Genomic DNA, 22,745 nt, shown 5'->3' on the forward strand with positions numbered 1-22,745 from the left:
ATAACCTGGGTAATGTATAATGACTAACTCATCTAGGGTTGGCCAGTATGATAACCACTAACCACATGTGACTACTGATAACTGAAATGAGCCAGTCTGAATTGAGATTTGCTAATGGTGCAAAGTACACAACTGATTTTAGACCTACCATGAAGAAAAAAGGAATGTAAAGTATCTCAATGGTAAGTTTTTTAATGTTTATTAAATGTTGAAATAATAATACTTTGGATATGCTGAATTAACAAAAATATACTATTGAAATTATTTTTACTTATTTCTTTCAAACTTTTAAAAATGGATACTAAAAAATTAAATTTACATTTGTGGCTCACATTATCTTTCTGTTAAACAATGCTGACCCAGAAATTACAGAAGCACATAGGATGACTGAAGATTAAAATAAACTCTCATAATTTTTAAAGTATTTTAAATCTTTTTTATAGAATAACATCTTTTGTTATTATTTTCCATTCTCTAGAGAAATAGGAAATAATGAATATAGATTATGAATATGCACATAGTATTGAATAAATATTTACAATTGACCCTTAAACAATATAGAAGTTAAGGGTGCCAACCCCCCACGCAGTTGCAAATCCATGTATAACTTTTGACTCCCCCAAAACTTACCTACTAATAGCCTACTGTTGACTGAAGTCCTTGTCAATAATATAGTCGATTAACACATATTTTGTATGTTGTATGTATTATATACTGTTTTCTTACAATAAAATAAGCTAGAGAAAAGAAAATGTTAGTAAGCAAATCATAAGAAGACAAAAATACATTTGTAGTACTGTACATACCATAAGTTTACTTTGCTGTTTACAAGATGAATTGTCTGTCAGCACCTACATCAATATTGTCTTATATGATACAAGGCACTGTAGATGTTACATATTACTAACACTAGATATCAAAAAAGAAAAGATAATGTGAAAAAGAAATTCATTTTTATTTACAGGTGTAATGATTCATGCATTAATAAGGAAGCAACAGCAATATGGTTGCTTTATAGTAGCCTAGTGTAACTGATCTGTTTCACAGTAGCCTAATCCATACACTAATGAATAAATCATCATAAAATTTTTATGGTATACAGTATTATAGTCATGATCAAAATGCAGTATTGAAAACATTGTCATTTTTTTAAAGCCACTTACCTTAAAGATAGGCTGATATGCAGTTCCTCTAATTACAAGAGAGAGAAGCTATTATATAGTAATCTAATTCTTCAAAAGCAAAGTTAGTTATTATATTATTAATTTTATATTAAATATCACTCACCTTAATCCTATGTAAGTATAGGCTACCCACTTTAATACAAGTCTTACATACAATGTCCTACACAATAAGTACTTAGGCGATGATAATGTTGGTGGCAAAAACTTTTCATACAGTTCTTGTGGTAGGTACAGCTATTAGATTGAATACACTGCAGTGTAGTCTGTTAACCATACAGCATGAGGATGATTTACTATTCATTAAGTAGAAGTGGATCATCATAAAGATCTTCATCCTTGTCATCTATATACTGAATGGGCTGAGGAGGAGAAGGAAGAGGAGGGGTTGGTCTTCCTTGTCTCAGAGGTGGCAGAAGTGGAATTCATGGAGGAGGTGGAAGGGGATACAGGAGAGACAGGTACACTTGGTGCTACTTTGTGGATACATCCTAATTTCTGTCTGACTTTTTTGATTTTTCATTTCTCTAAAAATGTTTCTATATGATCCAATCCTTCTTCCACTGTCTGCTTTAGTTTTAGTTGTCTATATCATAGAAGGATCCATGTCATAAAAGAAGTCAAAAAGCGATCTTGAATAATTAGAGCCCTTCTGCCAGACTGTGTAATGTCAGTTTGTTTTCTGGCACTCCTTTTTCTACATCATCTTCCTTCCCTCCTGGCACTGGTTGATAAGTGCTCATCTCCATCAAGTCGTCTTCTGTTAATTCCTCTGATGTGGTGTCTGTTAGCTCTTGAATTTCTTCAAGATCCCTATCTTGAAACCCTTCAGCCCCCGCCTTTTTTTTTTTTTTTGCCATACCCGCAATCTCTTTCACGATTTCTTTGATTGGCTCTGTCATAAATCCTGTGAAATCATGAAAAACATCTAGACACAATTCTCTCCAACAGGAATTTATTGTTTTGGGTTTGGTGGCTTTTACAACTTTATCTAGAACGATGATGGTATCTTTCAATGGTATAATCCCTCAAGACTTCCATAATATTTTCTCTATTGTTTTTTCCCCCCATAATGTTGACAGTCTTTTCCATAGAGTACCTTATTTATCTTGAAATAGTGGGCAACTGTAGCTGCAGACCTCAATCTGCATATTAAGCAATTCAACTTTTTCTTGTAATGTCGTAACTTTTCCCTGCTTCCAAGGAACACTTTCAGCATCGCTAGTGGCACTTTGTATGGGTCCCATGGTGTTATTCAGGGTTTACAGTGTTGCACTAAACGTGATGAAATGAGAGACAGCAAGAGATCATTTTTTACTGCAATACACAATTTACTGGAGAGACGAACTGCTCATGCAGAGATGATTAGTACCACCCTGCGTTTTAAGTGGATACTCACAACACTTGAGCTCACTACAGTAGCAACAGGAGGTGACTATGAAATTATTATATTAGTACAATACGTACTGCAGTTAGTTTTGTGCAGTTATGATGTGATACTGCATCTTTATGTTTGTTTACATTTCTCTTGACTGTGAATGGTGCCATGTACAGTCTGTCAGTGTTTGTGTAAGTTTTGATACATTTTAATTTTTTATAATAGATTTGTTCTGTGAAATTTCTTATGGTGAAAAATATAGATTTATTTTCCTTCCTATTCACTTGGGGTGTTGTCATACCAAAATTGATGTCTCCAAAAGGGGGGTGATGGTTGAAATTGAAGGTGTTCAAAAGTTCCAACCAAATGGCTCTCCTCTAGATTTGTTTGATTAATTTATGTTAATTTCTATTTTAAATTTAAAAGTACCGATAATGCCTGAAGTGAATAGTGAATGCCCTTTTCCTTCTAAATGAAAGCAAAATTCTGGAAAGCATAATGAATTCAGTACACACTTTATGTATTCCATTCACATCTCAATGAGTTCAGCGTGTGTGTTATAAGTGTGTCATTTTTGAGAAAGAAAGATGCTGTTAGGATATGAACGTGTGGCCTCAAACGCCATATACCTCAGTTCAAAAGTACAAAAGCAGAATTTTTAGCTTCCTATTGAACCTTTGTGGTGGCAAAAGTTATTCGCTATTAGAGATGAACAGAAATCTAATAGTCATCTGACAATTTTCCAATCATTTCTATGCACCGTGACCTTTTGATGAAATAGATAACATATAAATCATGCACTGTATATTACTTAAGAATTTTAAAATAGACTCATAATACAGTCAGTATGGTTTAGATATTAACAGGCCCCTGACTAAACAAAGGCTAAATGCTTTCTTTTGCATTTATTATTTCAAAGAACAGCATGTGTATCATGCAAAGTTGTTTAGTCTGTATAATTTATAATTTGAAAAGATTAGTCAATGGTCATGGAGAATGTATTGAAAAAATTTAATAATAAATCATTTAGATTTGTTTTAGATCATAAAATACTTACCTAGACACTGAATTGCAACAAAACAGATTTTGCAAAAGTGTCATTAAGCTGCAAAGAATTTTTAAAATTTTAGAAGTTTTCATTGTGGGATATTGAGTTAAGGGATAATACAAGGATCTCTCTGTGTTATTTTTTTCCATTGTCTGTAAACTTAAAATTATTTCAAAATTAAAGATTTAATTAAACTTAGCCCTAATAAGAGAGTCCAATAAAGATAAAGTACAAAATGAATAAAGAAAAATCAATAGTTTACCTTTCTAGAAATAACCAGTTAGAAAATAAAAAAGAGAAATACCTCATTCATAATAGCATCAGCAACAATAAACTGCTACCTAAGAAGCCCAATAAGTGATGTTGAATACTTAGAAAGTAAGGAGAATATTAAACTTTGCTGAAAGGATGAAAAGAAGACATAAATAAATAGGCCTGTGGTGGTCATAAAGACAGGAAAACTGCACCAAAATAAGTCAGTCCTTTTCAAATTAAGCTATGAATTCAGTGTGATTCCAATAAGAAAATCCCAAAGCGATCAACTTAAAACAAAATAACAGAATTCGTGAATACCAAAGGTATTCTGAGAGAGTAAAGTAAAATAGATCACATTGTGAAAAATATTTACATAAAAGACAAATATATGTACATATATTAACATGTATATCTATAAAATATTATGACAGAAGTGAGGCCAAAATACTGATCATACCAACAAATATAAATGGACTTATGAAATTGTCTCCAAGTTGTGTTAAGTGAAAGAACCAAAGTAAAGTAAAATATGCATTGCATGCTATCATTTATATACATAAACACATTTGCTTATGCTAAAATAAAACAGTGGAAGGATAAACCATAAAATTAAAAATATTAATGTGGATAAGGGTAGCATTAGGTGTAAACAGTTGGATAGAAGGTAAAACTCTTAGGCTGTACCTTGTAGATTTGGCGTCATTACTTCAAAGATGATATGTATTTTATGTAATTACAAAACAAATAAAACACAAATTAACTTAATTTTTGTCTAGTTGGTCGCATAACTACAAATAGGAACTATTCCAAAAAACTGTAAGAAAGCATGATCTTACTTTACATCATTAGAGGACAAATAGAGAATAAAAATATGGGGAAAAGTTTTAATGTTTTTAATGTTATTGTGGTGATTATTCTGAGATTATTGAATGTGTAGTGTTAGATAAAGCAAATATATAATTTTACTTTGGGAACTGGGATTTTTGGCATCAGAGAAAGTATAGTCTAGATTTAAGGTCAATAAATCTAGGATTTTAATCTGAAAGTATAAGTGTGACCTGCTGATAAATATATATTATATTATATTATATTATATTATATTATATTATATTATATTATATATATATATATCACAACTTTATTGTGGTATAATTTCTGTACAGTAAACTACACACATTTCAGATGTACAATTTGATGAATTTTGATAGATGTATACACATATAGAACAACCACAGAAATCAAGATAGCTAACATTTCCATCACTCCCCAAGAGGTGCAGTTTTTGAGTTCCCAATCCCTTTAGCCCCTGGTAACCATAAGTTTGTTTTCTATGTCTGTGAGTCTATTCTGTTTTGTAGATAAATTCATTTGTGTCCTTTTTATTTTAGATTCCACATATAAGTGACACTATGGGGCATTTTTCTTTCTCTTTCTGGCTTACTTCACTTAGGATAACAATCTCCAGATCCATCCATGTTGTTGCAAATGGCATTATTTTATTCTTTTTAATGGCTGAGTCAGTATTCTAGTGACTAGTGGAATATATATACTACTAGTATATGTATATGCGTGTGTGTGTGTGTGTATATATAACAACTTCTTTATCCAGTCATCTGTCAACGGACATTTATGTTGTTTCCATGTCTTGGCTATTGTGAATAGTGCTGCTGTGAACACTGGGGTGCATGTGTCTTTTTGAATTATATTTTTCTCCAGATATATGCTCAGGAGTGGGCTTGCTGGACCATATAGTAAGTTTAATTTTAGTTTTTTAAGGAACCTCCATTACTGTCCTTCATAATGGCTGTACACCAATTTACATTCTCACCACCAGTGTAGGAGAGTTTCTCTTTCTCCACACCATCTCCAGCATTTATTGTTTGTGGACTTTTTAATCATGACCATTCTGACTAGTGTGAGGTGATACCTCATTGTAGTTTTGATTTGCATTTCTCTAACAATTAGCGATGTTGAGCATCTTTTCATGTACTTGTTGGCCACCTGTATGTCTTCTTTGAAGAGATGTCTATTTAGGCGATATTAAGTATTTTTCATGTGCCTATTGGCCATCTGGATGTCTTCTTTGGAGATATGTCCATTTAGGTCTTCTGCCCATTTTTTGATTGGGTTGCTTGTTTTTTTGATATTAAGCTGTATGAGCTGTTTGTATATTTTGAAAATTAGTCCCTTGTCAGTCACATCATTTGCTAATATTTTCTCCTATTCTGTAGGTTGTCTTTTCGTTTTGTTGATGGTACCCTTAGCTGTGCAAAAGCTTTTAAGTTTAATTAGGTCCCATTTGTTTATTTTTGCTTTTATTTCCCTTACTCTAGGAGTAATGGTGCTAATGACCCAAACAAGATGTCAGCCTCCAGGGAAGCTCATGTAGATGAACACTCCCTGAATGTCAGCCACAAGCTTTTATGTCCCCTGGGTGAGCCACAGCCATCCCCTGTGTCCCCAGGAGACCTACCAAAACCAGCAGGCAGGTCTGGCCCAAGTTCCTATGAAATCATTACCTCTGCCTTTGGACCCAGCGCACATGAGATTCTGTGTATGCTTCTCAAGAGGGTGAAGGCTGTTTTCCCCAGTCATGTGGAGATCCTGGAGTTAAGCCCCTCTGGCCTTCAAAACCAGATGTTCTGGGGTCTCCTCCTCCCAGTGCCGGAACCCCAGGCTGGGGAGCCAGACGTGGGGCTCAGAACTGTCACTCCTGTGGGAGGGCCTCTGCAACTTAATTATTCTTTAGCTTGGAGGTCACCCACCCAGGGGTATGTGGCCCGATTATGTTGCAAGAACGCCCCTCCTACCGACCTGCTGTGGTTCCCTCTTTATATTTCCAGTTGAAGAAGATCTTTTTTGCTAGGTTCCTGTCTTTTTCGCCAGTGGCTGTTTAGTAGTCAGTAGTGATTTTGTTGTAGTTGTGAGGGCAGGGGAGCTCATGCGTGGTCCTTCTACTCCACCATCTTTACGGGAAATCCCCTATTTTTGTTAAAAAGAAATTTCTAACTCTGTCCACCACAAACCTATAGAAACAATGACTATCCAAGTAACAATAAATTTTTCTAGTGCCCCAGATTGTGGTTTCTAAATGAATTTTTCCATCAAAAGGAAACAGAGCACCTGGGAGAAATGGCAAATTCCAATTCTGGGTCAGAAAATGTATAAATTGAGTTTATAACTTCCTGCTACACTAGCAAAAATGATGTAAAAGATCAATCTGATCATATCTAAAGAACTAAAGAAATCACCTGAATAGGTTTCCATTGGTCAAAGAAGGCACAGTAATGATTCAGAACACAACAAATATGTGTTTATATGTTATTATTAATTAATATATTATTAATTAATTAGTATATCATTCACCATCCATTTACAGTGACAATTTTCTAGCCAGTTTATTCCTCAGTGTTTCTGCATCTTTCCTGACATTTAAATTGTGTTCTTAATTTTAATTGAAGTTTACCATATCCTTTTTAGTGAAAAGAGAAATATTTAATACTTTCTTTCACTAATTTGTAACCTACAGTTATCCCTCAGTCAGAATCAAACTGATTCTCAAATAGAATCTTGCTGTCTTTGCCTATTTTTCTGCAGAATACTTGAGTTTCTTTTTCAGTGAACTTCTTCAGAAATGTGCAAGCACATGTACACAAAACTTTCACTGTGTCATTTGTGCAGGAATATAATCGGTTATGTAATCAGCCTTTCCTTAGGTCCCCAAACAAGCGCCCTCCAGGTGGTGCTAGAGCGTTCTGCATACTGCTATGTAGTAGTGGCCTTTTGGGGGACTACTACTACTATAAAATGCCAGATAGATAGCTATTGGCCTAAACTCTTTAACAATAAAGAAGGAGTTAACCCAAGGATATACCATTATTTAAGAAGCTAATGTTAGCCTTTAATAACCTTAAGAAGATGGTTATAAGTAAGCCTGGCTAAATTCCCTAAAAATTTAGAACTAATATAGTTCTATTTTGGAAAAGGAATCTAGAAGAATATAGATCAAGATTTCCCTAATTTATTTATCAAACTAAGCATGGTGAATATCTCCCAGAATTCCTGAGCGATCTGAGGTATGTCCATTCTTTGAAACTCCTGGTGTCTTAAAAATGAAGAGCTACTAAAACTGGGTAATTGACAACATTGTGCTATGCTTTACAGGCTTGTATGGATCAAATGCAGGCTTTTAACACAAAAACAATTCTCCAACTCCGCATATAAAAACTTTGATGATAAATGGCACAGGCGGACATCTGAGGCTCTGTGTTGACTGTGAAGTCCCATGGTGGTCCCTAGCATGTGCTTCACCAGGAAGCCTAGGACACAGGTTTACTCTCTTATTTTGCTGCTTACTTTAGAATATGTCCACAGGCAAGGACTCCAGTCTCTCTTGCATTCAGCTGCTACAGCAGTGCACTTGGAATAAAATACTTATGCCTGAAAGGAGCTGAATCATATCATGTCCTCCACTCAAAAAATGTGTGATGTAGAGTCATTCTTTTACAAAGGCCCTTGGTTCTGCTCCTCGGGAGATCTCTCACCCTGGGTGTGGTCTCTCATCACCTTAGTTTGTCCCTCCCTCTTCATCACCTCTGAGTTCTGCAGTCTGGCCGAGGCCTTCCCAAACTGTGTGAAGGGGCAGACCACTTGGTCTTTCATTCAGCATCTCCTGAAAATCCTTGGGAAAAATCTGTCTCCTGAGTATACCTATGAAGGAAGGTCCCAGGGAACTTAGCATTTCTCCTCAGGTTTCCATCCAAATGACTAAGAAAACGATATAAAGCCATTCTAATTTAATTGATGTTTCAAGAAAAAAATTTAAAATTTCTTCAGCACAAGGCATTGATGCTCCCAGTTTTTGTTTTTGCTTTTTGCCTATTCATGCCATTTATGAGCAATATAGTTAGGAAAGCAAGTTAATCACCATATTTAAAGAGTTGACCTTAAAATATAGCATTTAGAATAAAAGTAATTTGATTCTACAAATTAGAATAAAATATTTTATAAAGGATTTTCAGCAATGATGACTACCACTACTACCTTGAAAATTTTCACCATGTTTCTAAAGGTCTTAGAAATACGCAACCAATAAGCCACAAAAGTTAACCTCATTAGCTTAAAGTCCCTTTGGCCAATCATTTCCTGAGGGGATAAGAGAGTATCTAAGGGCACCACAGAAGCCTTTGTTACAAACAGTATTAAGCACTGATTTAGAGATGTTCTGCGGTTAAGATATTAAACTAAATTAAAATGATTGATACCTGTTTTAGATAAATAATTGGATACAATCTATGATCAGTGACACATTTTTTCCAATCTAGAATAAATTTTAGGGTCTGCATTTCGTAATATAATAATGTCAAGAAATATTTTTTTCTTCTACTTCTGGTTTGCCAGGGTATATAGACACAGAGGAAAGTACAGCCGTCCTTGTTTGTTTAAGTAACCCTAGAAACCCTATGCCATCACAAAATTCAAGTTCTGTCCACAATGAAGGAGGTAGGACTTATATATATATAGGATTTATATATAGCATTCTAACCTCCTACAAACAAAGAGTTTAGATATTTTTAGATGTTGTTTTGTTAACTAGTTCTTTTTCAATGACAAGGAGAGTTATACACATTTAAAATATAATTTTTACAATAAATAAAATTTAAGCTAAATCTTTGGACATATTCATAATAACTTCCTTAGAATAAATTTTAGAAGTATGTGTTTTTTAGTCAATAAATACAAATGAATGAAGCATGCTCCCAAAAACTTTAGTCATTTTATGTTTCATCTAGATTGCATGAGACAATCATTTCCCTGGACAAAGGGTGGGCATTTTTGGACATATTTATTTGGCATATTTATCTGGACAATATATAAAAATATAGAGCTTTAAAATAGATGGGATGATTTCCCATTATTAATAATGTATTGCACAGTGAGGAAGAAAGATATGTTGAAGAGTATGCAGTGCACTCAGAGGACATGCTAATGACTAGAAAGAATTTATATGAAACTAAAGGGGAGAAAAAAATCACACATTTTAATAGATGTACATTATATTGTAACCGCATACAAAGAGATAATAGTACTCCTTACTTTGTTTTGTGTATACATGTGTACTTTTTAACAGATGAAATAACCTCCGTTAAATACTGTAAACAAGATATACTGGGGGAAATAAAGATTTGCTGCTTACTTCAGAGCTATGAAAATGAAGAAATTTCATCAGTGGTTATTTTCTGGTTCTGTATGAGGGGAATAAACCAGATTTCAGACTATAAACACTGGATTGTGTTAATGTGAAGAGAATAGCACAATAAGTATATGTGCAGCTCTAGTATAGACTGCATTTTAGTTTTAGTTTGCTTTATATACTTGCCTTTACTTATTCAGAGCTCAATGTTGATAAACTAGAAAATCTTTCTCATTATCTTAATTTGACATAAATCAGTACTTAGCTCATTTTCCAATTCTTATTCCATTGAAATAAGTATGGGAGTTGTGTGATGTGAGGCAATAAAAAGAACACAGGGGTTTAGAATCAGAAAGACTTGGGTTTGAAATCTGACCCTGACATTTATTAACTATGTAAATTTGGTCAATTTCATATGTAAAATTGCTCATTTGTACCTATTATATTACCATAATTTGTTTATAAATGAGAGCGGGTAAAGATGTATGGAATTTAAATTGCTGCAAAACTACTATGTTATTCAAGGTAGAATAACTGATATAAATAGAAAAAATTTTCTGTGAATTAATACAAGCTTATTTCTTGGTTATGTCACAGATACAACTCACTGGGTCAAGGGAACATTTATCGGCTCTTCCATCCCCTAGGACATCAGAGTCCTCTGCTGGCTGAGAGACAGAACAGAGAGAGCACGAAGAATCACATTGGAGGCTCTTGGGCTAGGACAGGATGCTGCATAAGTCACGTGCATCCCCATGCCAATGGCCAAAATTCAATCATATACGCAAGTAGGATAGCTGTGTGCTCAATAAAAAGAAGAAAAAGTTTTCGTGGCCATCTAGCCAGGCTCTGCTCACTGACCCAAGTGACCAGAGTCAGTTTAACTGAGCTAAGAAATCTACACCAACTGACTAGAGCCAGTTTAGCTTTTCACAAACATTAGGTATTTTTTGTTTGTTTGGTTTAAATAGACATCAGGAGCCTGTAATCATGTGATGTCTACAGGCTTCTATCCTTGTTATTCTTATCTTTGTTTTCCTGTAGTTAGTATGTCTTCTCTCTGGCTGTTTAAAATTTTTCTTTACATTAACTCGTTTTCAAAAGTTTGATTGTGATGTTCCCGGGTGTTATTTTTTTTTTTAGTTTTATCCTATTTGGGGTTTGTTAAGCTTCTTGGATCTGTAGATTTATAGTTTTCATTAAACCTAGACATTTTGGTTCATTGTTGCTTCAAATGATTTTTAGTTGATCCTTATTTTCTCTACTTCCAGGGCTACCAATATATGTACGTTAGACTGCGTGGTCATTGATACTCTGCTTTTTTCCAGTATTTTCCCTTTCCTTCATTTTGGATATTTTCTATTGCTACATCTTTTAAGTTCACTTATCTTACTACTGTAGGTCTAAACGGCTATTAGTCCTTTTCAGTTAAATTTTCATTTTAGATATTAAACTTGTACCTCTAGAACTCCATATGGTTCTTTTTAACAAATTTTATATTTATCTCCTCATTATATTAATGTTTTTCTTTAAACACTTAAAGATAGTTGTAACAGCTATTTTGACGTCTTTGCCTTCAAAATTTATCTTCTCTGTTGTTTGTGTAACTGTTTCTTTGATTTTTCTTCTGAATATGGGTCATGTGTTCCTGCTTCCTGGATTATCCAGTAATTTTCTGAATTTACAGGAAATTTTGAATTTTTCATTATTGAATGTTTAGATTTTGTTGTCTTCCTTTAAAGAAAGCTGGAGTTTTGTTTTCAAAGGTAGTTAATTTAGTTCAGTTTAATTTGACCCATTCATGGCTTATTTTTAAGCTTTGTTTAGATGTATCTAGGATTGCCCTTGTCCTAGAATAATTTAGTCCCACTAGTAAGGAAGTGACCTTCTGGATCTTTACTGAATGTCCCAAGGATCCACACCCTTTGTAGTTGGAACTCAAACATCTCTCAGTCCTGAGTGAGTTTTAGAAAAATTCAAGTCATAGATCTGTAGCTTCTCTTTTCCAGCCTTTGCAGATTTCTTGGGTTTTCTGTGTAGCTCTTTTTTCTCCGGAGCTGTGCCCTGCAATTTCCAGCTGCCTCATTACTGAACTCTGATATTTGGTTTCTTGAATGAGCGAGCTGATTGCCTTGCTTGATATCCCCCTTTCTGCTCCAGTGTTCAGAATATCCCTCTGAAAAAAAGCTGGTCTATTATAGGACTTAACTCATTTGTTTTCTTTTTCTCAGAGATCATATTTCTATGTTGCCTGTAGTCCAATGACTGAAAATCTTTAATATATATTTCTCTAGTTTTCTAGTTGTTTATGGTAGAATGATAATTAAGTCCCTGTCACATCATCATGGCCAGAAGTGGACATCTCAGTTCAGTCATTTTTGTGCCCATTATCTGAAGTATAGTATTATTTATTTATTTGTTTGTTTGTTTGTTTGTTTATTGGTAACCCAGGACCTCGTGCATGCTAAGCATGCACTCTACTACTTGAGCTATACCCTCCCCCTCTGAAGTATAGTATTAATGTTTGCATTTTTAAGTTAAGATTTCTTTGTCTTTGAGGGCAGTCAACATATTACTCTTTAGTGCATAGTATATGTGTATATACTAAACAAAAAAACACTATACATGAGAGATTTGTCTGTTTAAATCATTCTTTCATATAAACTCCCTTTCCAACATATTCTTAATGTTCTCACTTTTTAAAATTCCGACTCTAATCCTTTTCTTTCTGCTCATTTTCTGGTTAAGAGATGACATGGATAATCAAGACCTTCCTTAAAAATCAATAATTATAAATTTAAGACAGCCTTCTTCTGGGTGCTGTGGTTACAAATAATGATGAATGCACACAATTGCAGCTACCAGAATAGAGTATTTGCTTGTTTCACACACTAACCCCAACAGCAGTCATTGTGGTCAATTAGTGTTGATGCAATTCTTGTCGGTCATTAAGGGGACTGATAAAAACCAAACCAGATGTGCAGATGATTTTCTGTCTACTGAGTGCTTTTAGATACTCCTCCAGTCCTTAGTTCATAATATATCCTCCTTTAGAGTATTATGTTAAATGAACTAGGTTATTGGTATTTTTAATTAGTTTATATGTTGAAATGTTTAGCTCTAATTCTCTTTTTTTAATTGATACTATGTATGTGTGCATATGCAATAGGGCAGGTGCTTGTTTCTGGGGAAAATAGATAAGTGGATTATTAAATATGTTTTATTTAATGGACTTAAATCTTTAAAAATATGTATTCCATATGTTCTGATTATGACGTTCTGGTGGAGATAAAGATTTATCTTATGCAAACAAAGATTTGCTAGATTAAGTTTATTTCTTTATATTCCATCTACTTCCCAAAGATTTGAGGTAACTAATGTCAGGTATAAGATTATGCAAATGCTTTTTTAATTCACTGATCCTGTCATTAATTTTCATTTCTTTTTTTCCTTTCTAATGAGAGAATACATGAACAAAAAGCAATAATTCTACTAGCATCCATTAAGTGCTAGTGTGTGGTAGGAACTGCTTTATATGGTGGGAAGTTAGCAGTGAATAAGAGACAAGATTTTTGCTCTCATGAAGCTCATATTCTATTGGCAGGCGATAGAAAAGGAAGAAGCAAGAAAGCACATGAGCAAATAAGAAATTAAAATAGCAATAAGGAACATAATATAAAATAAAATTGGGTGAGATGTCAAAGTTACTTCTCTAGAAGGTAAATACTGGTTAAGGAAGTGAAAATTACGCTGAAGTGTAGATGACAAGAAGTCAGGTATGTGAAGTTAGGTGCAGGAAAAGCTAATGCAAAGACCCCAAGGCAGGTATGTTCTAATAACAACCACCATCCCTCTCTGCAGGCAAAAAGAGGAAAAGAAAGTAAAAAAGTTAGTGTGGCTGGGTGGAGCATTGTGGGACAAGGTGGTGAAAGCAGGGACCAGATCATGTGAGACTTTGAAATCTCTCATTCACAACATTCTTCTGGACAGTTGTACAGTTTAGAAAACACTTTATTTTTAGGATAAGTAGTGTGAAGCTTTGACTTTTCTTTATGAGATTCATGGATATCATTCTCCTCTTACGGCTGCATTTTCTTGGGTTGTTAATCTACATCAAATTTTGAATGTCTGGAAACTCTGTGACCTGATGAACACGTTTATATGTCTTTTCCAGTCACTTCTTGGCTCATTTGCATCTGGTAGAAGGTGGTGGGCATTGGACAGCCATGCACCATTCTAATAGTGATTATCCTAATCAGCTTTCACATTGGGTTGAAAGGTTTGTGATGAGTGACTCCAGTTTGTTAGCTATGATCAGAGTTTGGCTCTTGTACTTTAATGAATGCATACCCAGCTCGTTTTTATGCATATTACATATGCCTATTTTCAGTTCTAAGCTTCTAAAGGATTGGGACAGTTGAGCCCTAACTAATACATTAGCGTTGTTGCCATGATGTTAAGTGTGAAGACCTTATTACATTGCAGCTGATGATGAAAAGCAGAGATGGTCAAAATTCCAGCAAGTGTAACACCAGCCATAAATGATTCTATATTAAGAAAGTGTTTTTTTCCCCCCGGAACAACTATGAATGGAGAAAATGAAACATATTTTTGTGTCCATCTGTTTATGGCACAGCTTAGAAAAATATTTTAAAGTGATTTGAGGACTAGTTTCTGGGACTCCTCCACAGTGTTTCATGTGTTTCATAATTTGGCAGCCATTTGGAACACTTTGGATGCAATTGGCTTAAGTAGCTCATTTATATTGGTTCTAGAATATTCAAATATCATTCCAAAGGGTAACATTCTATTCCTGCAGGCTTACTTCATAACCTCTGTTGTTAATGCAAAGAAACAAACTCCCACGCACAGACAGACCCTTATGAGCTATTTGCTTTATCATGCTCTGAAGTCTGTGTTAATTTTTTTCCCTCGCAGCTGACAAAACAGACAACTTTGTATTGATGATGTGAACAATTAAAGCAATAAGTGAAATTAGAATATTTGAAAGAAATGTCACCTCCTGGATAAAACCATTAGCAAGGCTTTCATAAAATCTTCAGTCTATCAACACCATGGAAGATTGGACAAGAGTCCTGTAAATTGAATCCCTCATTCCCAGCTGCCAAAAGGTAAATATTGCCTCAAGAAAATGTATTTAAAAATTTACAAGGGCAGCCATGCTTCTAAGACTCCTCTTAAGTAATTCAGCACAAGTGTAAAAGTTCACAGTCTGGCTCTGTCAAGAGTCCTCATTTTCAAAACTTACTTTATTCCTCTGTGCAGAAGGAACAAAAATGCTTTCAAAAGGTTTATCTGTGAAGGAATCAAAAATGTCTTTGAGAGGATTTTTATTTAACTTTTTGAGATTACCGCTCATAGCTGTAATTGGGCAAATGTTCCTTTTCCCTAAATACTTCATCACCTTTCTCAGATTATGAAAAGTGAGTTTGAAATAGATCTTATTTGTGAACTTGGTTACCTTTCTCTAGTGTTAAGAGCAAGTTTATGTGACAACAACTGGCTGAGGCTCTAGGTATAGATTTATCCAAGAAAGCTAAAAGCAGTTAAAGGATATTTATTGATTTCCTATTATGAGCTTGGCATGATGAACAAGATGATATTCCTTCCCTCAAGTAGTTTATTATGTACTGAGGGATTGGAGCACGTAAAAGGAAAATCCAATCCAATCAATCTTTGTGTGTGTGTGTGTGTGTGTGTGTGTGTTGCAAAGGGAAGGCTTTCTGAAGGAAGAATTTCTAAGCTAAGATCTAAATGATACTTAGAGTTTGGCCAAAAGGAAGGGTGTCTCAGGTAAGGAGACCAGCGTATGCAAAGGTCTGGGTCTGAGAGGACATGGTCCATTCTGAGAACTGAGAGTAGTTCAGAATGACTGCGTCATCAACTGTGCTTTGTCGAGAATGGTGTCAGCTCCGCCCACTACAGCAAAACATGGTGGACTGGGTAGCTTGAACAACAGACGTTTATCTCTTACAGTTCTGGAGGCTGAGAAGTCAAAGATCAGTGTGCCTGCAAATTTGTTTCTTGGTGAGGGTGCTCATCCTGGTGGTAGACAGCTGCCTTCTCATCTTGTCCTCACATGGCAGAGAGAGGAAGCTCTGATGTCTCTTCCTCTTCTTATCAGAGTATTAATCTCATTATGGGAGGTCCACCCTCATAACCTCATTTAATCCTAATCATTTTGCAAAGGCCCCACTGGTTGGAACTTCACCATGTAAATTTGGGGGGAACACATTCAGTCCATGACAAATGGGGGTTTTCTTAGGGATATCAAAACACTAAATTATTAATAAGTTTTAATTTTTTATTAATTGTTAAACTTAGCAGTAGTGTATTGGATCTTATTACTAAGTGCTCAGTAAAAATCTTTGAGTGGAATAAGAAATCTGCACAACAGTATCTATACCCAGTTCTCCTCCCCAGAAACCTTAAAACTAGAATTTTAGATTTTTTTTTTGTTCTCCTCCTTAAAGTGATTTCCTAGTATTTTCTCTAATTTAATGAACAACAACAAATAATATTCTACTTTTTGGCTAGAAAAGAATGTGCAAACTCTGGAGAGGAACAGGCACTCTGGATAATGGGCTTAAGAGGATCAGGACCAAATCATCTTCAAGTGCTTAACTTCTTAATTGGTCAGATAAAATAATTATCCTCAGCTACCTCATTTCCTTTCTTTTAATTTCAATTTTCATTAGTAGTTAGTAAAGTCGTATTGAAATGTAACTAGGCAAGAAAGCACAGTTCAGATCTGCTTAGTTGAAAAATAACAAGGTTAGAGATTATATCAGTCAGAGTCCAAACAGGAGACAGAAACCTTACAAAATTTGAACAGGAAAATTTTAATATACGAAAACAGAGGCCTGACTATTAAGATGTTGAGAGAACTCTAAAGAATGTCCCCACCCGTGCACCTCTAGCTGTGGCATGGTAGGGACACGAAGAAGCAAACAGAACCCATACGGGAACCAGAAAGAGAATCTCCCTTCTCCTGTAGTATCCTTCCAATCCTCTCTATTAAAAAAGAGTGGAAGGGAAAGCTTAACATTGTGTTCACGGCAAGGAGAATTGCTTACAGGGTCTAGCTCCATTGTCACAGATCAGATAATGAAGGCTCTGTTTGGATCTGAGAAGCAATAAATTAATAACTGTCACAAAGATAAGTGGAAGATAAATTGGCAAAGGCAAATTATAAACTCAGTCTCTTTGATTATGTAGATGTTTTTGTATGTGACTGCTGATCCTCTCAGCAGGACACCGTTTAGTACAACGTGCTGGAATTTGATTCTCAGGCAACAATGCTGTGATGAAAATTTCCAGTGAACTCGGCCCTTATTTTTCTTGATTCTGCACCCCATCTGCGTACATGAATGCACAGATACACAGATGCTTCACCTGAATTCAAATCCCAGCTCTGCAGTCATTAGATTCATAATTCTCTGAGTCTTAATCTGCCTATTTATAAAGTAGGAATTAAAATATGTCCTCATAGTGTTGTAAGGATTAAAAATTAGTGTTTGTGAAAACTTAACCCATCTTAGGCACTAAGTAAATATTTGTCAAATTCAAATCTTGTAATTTCTAACTCAAAGACTATTGTATACAATTGTATATAAATGTGAAGGATAATAGCTGGTTTTTAGCTTCTATACTTGTAAGAAACCACAGAAAATCCTAATGGAGCTAGCTTCAAGAAAATATTAGGAACATATCTATGATTTGAAATAAATTTTTTATGCTTTGCAAATTGATTGAAATCACAAACTCATTTTGTAAAGGCCTCAAGCTTCTATAAGAAGATAATTATTAATTACTCTTTTATTTACATAGATGTTTGAAAATTAAAATTGTACAGTTGATCAATCAGTCCATCAATGTGGTTATTTTTATTAAGTTTTCTCCCTTCTGCTGAGTAATTACCTCTCATTCAATATGCACTCCTAGACACACACACACATACACACACACACTGATTTATTCCAGGGAGCAAAAATTATTCTAAATTATTCTTTGTTGAAATGTGAATGAGGGTGTTTCTCTTCCAAATTCCAGCATCAGTCATATTTTCTGTTCCTTGATACTTTCCAGTCCTTGGTGCTTCCCGAGCATGTGCCATCTTATTGTAACCAAATTGTGGCATTTCTTCTACCTGCAGCGCCTTTGAAACCTTATGCATCCACCAAGCCTTCACTGATAGCGCAAGCCAGAAGTGGTCTTACAGACTTTTGACTTCTCCCTCACTGCCCAGAATGTGGTGTGTACACTTCTTTCATGGGTGTTTTCCTCGTGCTTGTAGGCTTGTATATATTTACTGTGTCCAATCAAATGCTCTTGAGTAAGAAGGTCAACATCTCCTTCATGTAATACACAGATTATCATGGTATGTAATAGTTGGTACTCAATAATATTTGATTATAATGATAATAGTAAAGCTATAAGGTAAATGATATCAACCTATAATAATAATAGTAATATTAAAAATTTAAGTTTTCAAAGCTGCCACTTTCAGAGGGTTCAGAATTCAAAAAGCATAAAGAGCTGTACAGTGAAAACTCTCCCTCCTCTTTGCACTCAGTTCCTCTCCAGAAAGTAACAAATGCTATTAATTTCATTAGCTATTTTTGCAGAGGAATTTTGTGTATTAAACATTAAAACATGTATATAATTCCCCTACTTTTTCTTCTGAGCAGTGTTGCCTCCTGCCTATTTGTTTTAAGTTGAGGTAAAATTGGTTTATAGCATTATATAAATTTTGTATGTGCAACATTATAATTTGACATCTGATTACACTATGGTGTGCTCACACCAAAAGTTTAGGTTCCGCCCATCACAATACAGTTGACCCCCTTTACCCACTTCGCTTTCCCCCCACACTCCTTCTCCTCTGGTAACCACCATTCTAATTACCCAGATTTTAAAGGTATTCATCACTTTGCTTTTCCACCTTAACAGCATATTTAGGATAACTTTCCACACAGCATGTATTATCATTAATGTTCATTTAGTGTTTACTATGTATCCGATTTTGCTCTCAGTGTTTTATATGTATTAACTTATTTAATCATTACAATAACCCTATGGTAAGTACTATTATTATCCCTCTTTCGCTAAAAGAGAAACTGAAGCACCAAGAAGTTAAGTGAGTTGCCCAAGATCACACGGCTAGTAAATAGCACAACTCAGTATTAGAATGCTGACAGTCTGAACTCTGCAGTTCATACTTTTACCACTTATGCTACACTGACATTTGTAGAACTTCTTCATTCCTGCTTACCAGAGAGGACTGAATTGAATATGGGATATTTATCCACTGTCTGTTTTAGGGCTCACTAAATGCAAGGCACAGGGCCAGTCATAGTGCATGACTGCAAGGTGAACAATTCACATGGATTCTTATGAATGGATTACTCTTGGAGTTGTGTGACGTGGTTACCCAGGGAAGCACCTTCCAATGGCTCATGAAGAAACTAGGATTAGATTGGTAATTTGCCCAAGATTACATACAGTACTAGCAAGTGGTAGAATTGGGAACTGAACACTATCTACTTGACATCTACACTCAGCTTCCTCAATTGCTTGCGGGCTTCACATCCTTAGGAAAGGGAAATTTATCTTTCAGGTTGTAGGTGATATCGTAGAAAGTCAGTGGTGCCATCTCTGCTGAGTTTCCTTTAGGATAATCATACAGATTCTCTGCAAATACCTCTTACTGCTCTCTACTGCCTCCTCAAATTGCTTTATCTGTTCCATTCCTATATTTCAGTCATAAGAGATATAGGAGGGACTCATTTGGGTAAGACAAATGTTCAGTTTAAAATATTTATTCAGTCAATTGGCTTCTCAGATCACACCTTTCAGAAAGAAAGTGTAAGAGATATAATGACCAGCTTCACTTAGAAATTAAAAAAAAAATTTTGATCTAGTTCAGCTCTTTTGGCCCTTGCTCTGTTTAAAGTTAACTCTTCTTTGGGTTACATTTGAGTGACTCTTGATTCTGAAAATCGATGGAAATTTGTGAAGTGCCTGAGCAGCCTTTTTAATTCCCTCTTCAAACTTTGAAAGGAATTACTCATCTGGGGGAAAATGAGCAGATGGTGCCTAAAGCAGTTGGCCAGTTTCTATAACAATGCTATTACTTGACTCTGTGTCATCAACTGGAGCATCTGTCAGGAGGGAGAGTTATGCTTCTGTCCTTTGACAATTAATCGCACCTCTCCTCCATTTCTCACTGTTCAGCGTGCTGTCTTTTTCAAAACCTGGTGCTTGAAGATTTCAGTGACTCTCTGTCATAATTCAAAAAAAGATACTACAACAGTAACATTATTGAGAGTCCTATGAGACAAAGAGAGACTTTACTAGAAGAGAGGTGGACATTTGTTCAGTTATTTCTGACTATTTAGAATCAGTCATTTAATCTCAAGGGAATTGTGATCTATGATGGCATCTTAGTAAAGGAAGAAAACCCTAATTTGCTACGAAAACTTCATAACGTCATTCTCCTCCATCATTCTGACTTATTTCCAGTCTATATTCAAATGTGTTCATAGTGAGGAAAATCCATCATTCATTCTTGCCATGTATCATTATTACCACATGAGATGCCTGTGTCAGAGATCAAGTGTTCAGATACAACTCTGTCTGTAATATTGTCTGGATCAGTCAGGACGGGGATTTTAAATGCCCATGCCTATGCTTTGGCAAAAATTACAGAAGAAAGGACGTAAGACAGGCACCAAGCTGAAGCAGTCACAGTTGTAACAATAAAACCATTGGCCATGGGTGTGACTTGGTTCAAGTAGAATACTGTAAAACTCTTGAAGGATAGAATGAGTAACTTCACTCCACAGGTAAAAACCAGGTTATGTTTTGTATCCTAGGCATCCAGCAATTCCTATGGCTTTTAAGGTACTATCTCAGTGGCTCTAAGCTCTTTAGCCAAAGTCATAAATTTCTCAATGTTTCTGCCCAGCACTGGTCCAGTCCAACTGAAGCTATATATGGATTAAGCTAAGCCAGTGCACTGTCGCTTCTACATCAGAATTGGAAACTCATGTGCCGTCCCTGGGAGTGGGGCGAGGTAGAGGATTCAGTTTTATTTTTCTTCTTCTCTTTGTCAAATCTTTTTTTTTTAAATTGTTGTTGTGTTGTTTGTTTATTTTTTGAGAGGGATTTGATGTTCTTGAGCTGATTTTGGAATAGATTTTGGATATTTATGAGAAAAAGAATAGGGAATGTCCCCGGAAAGTGTGGAAGGAAAATCAAAATGGAATGGATATTGTTAAGGGAGCTCTTTAAAATGGAGCCAGGAGGCCATTGAGTAAGTGTGACTTGTGAAATCTGACCTTTTGACCACTTATTGTCCTAAATGAAGGCATCGTCTAGAATATCTGCCAGAAACTCAATATACGAATCAGAACCTGACCCTAAAACAACTTGTGACAGCGATCCCTTAAGGAAAAACATTTTCATTTCATGTCAAAGTACAGATTCATGGCTTTTACTTTTCTAAGTCCCTGACTCTTTTTCTTTCCTGAAACCCAAATCTGTGTCTCCTGAATAGCAGTTTTTAACATTCCAAATAAGTTCTTCTTGTTTGCAGCCTTCTATGTTATTTTGGTTGACAAAAACTAGTCTAGCATGCTATGTTAGAAAGCAAATGGACTTGTCTCCTATTCCTTTGTTCCTCAGAGACTTTACCAAAATAGTACAGAACTGTATTGTCTACTCAGTGAAAGATCTGTATTTCTATACAAAAGGGCTTAGTGGCACAAACTGCTTGGAAGTAGCGCTGCCAGTAGATGTTACTGGTGCTCCGGTTCTTGCCCCATCCCAGAAAGAATTCAGAGATAGGACGCAGAGCTTAAGAAAGTAAAGTGAGGATTTTTTAAGGGATAGATAGTACACTCTCAGTGGGAGAGCGGGCCGGCTCAGACGAGCAGCTGCCCTGAGTTTCTTTGGCAAATTGGTTACAGAGAGTGTAAAATTGAATGAGTAGAATGTTCAAGGGGGAGGGAAGGGTTTGGGGTCATAGTCCCTGATTTTCATCCCAACTCCACCTTCCTGAAAAAAGGAGGGATTTTTGTCCTTATTTAGTCTGATCGAAAGTGTTATGGTATCAGTGCATGATGGGTAATTTCTAATCTGCGAGTCTAATTTTATTGTAATGAGGGCTAATGAGCAAAAGGTTACATTCAGACATTGGACATTCCTGCCTTTTCCCACAATTTTGTCAGCCCTCAGGCCACTCATCACCCCAAAAAGTATGACCACTTATCAGCCCAGAGGTTTCTGCTTTTCTGGTGCTTGCATGATGTATGGTTTCTTGTATTTGGCCCGTGCCCCTCCTTTCTGCCCAATTCCTGCCATTTGGCTTGCATCCCCCTTTCTCTGCTCATATCTAGCTATCTGCCTGCTCTAACAGTAGGAGGCTAGAGAGCTTGACTTGTAGCTGGACTTGCTCACTATGATGTGCTTACATTTTATATTACAGACAAATGTAGCAAAAAATCTTAGATGCTTTTGCTACATTTAAGACTAAGAAGTGCCAATTGTTTATATCAAATTATATTGTTGTTAACATAATAATTATAATCATTGTTTTTATTTGGAATGGCTTTCAGGGGTAATGGATCTAACAGAGCTAAAGTTTCCCAGAGTTACCCTTTGGTA

The 22,745-nt window shown here is 35.5% G+C and overlaps 2 long non-coding RNA genes across 2 annotated transcripts in view; one reads left to right on the plus strand and one right to left on the minus strand.

The window, feature by feature from the left end:
• Positions 1 to 22,745, plus strand: part of LOC140695608 (uncharacterized) — a 159,811-nt gene that overhangs the window by 103,881 nt on the left and 33,185 nt on the right. Inside the window, exon 5 of the long non-coding RNA XR_012071283.1 lies at positions 14,994 to 15,187. This is a non-coding gene — a long non-coding RNA (uncharacterized lncRNA). The remainder of the gene's footprint in view (positions 1 to 14,993; positions 15,188 to 22,745) is intronic.
• The window catches only part of LOC140695610 (uncharacterized), an 82,680-nt gene that overhangs the window by 3,757 nt on the left and 56,178 nt on the right, over positions 1 to 22,745 (minus strand). Inside the window, exon 3 of the long non-coding RNA XR_012071285.1 lies at positions 631 to 737. This is a non-coding gene — a long non-coding RNA (uncharacterized lncRNA). The remainder of the gene's footprint in view (positions 1 to 630; positions 738 to 22,745) is intronic.

The sequence above is a fragment of the Vicugna pacos genome, chromosome 3, assembly GCF_048564905.1.
Source record: "Vicugna pacos chromosome 3, VicPac4, whole genome shotgun sequence".
Classification (NCBI taxonomy): Eukaryota; Metazoa; Chordata; class Mammalia; order Artiodactyla; family Camelidae; genus Vicugna; species Vicugna pacos.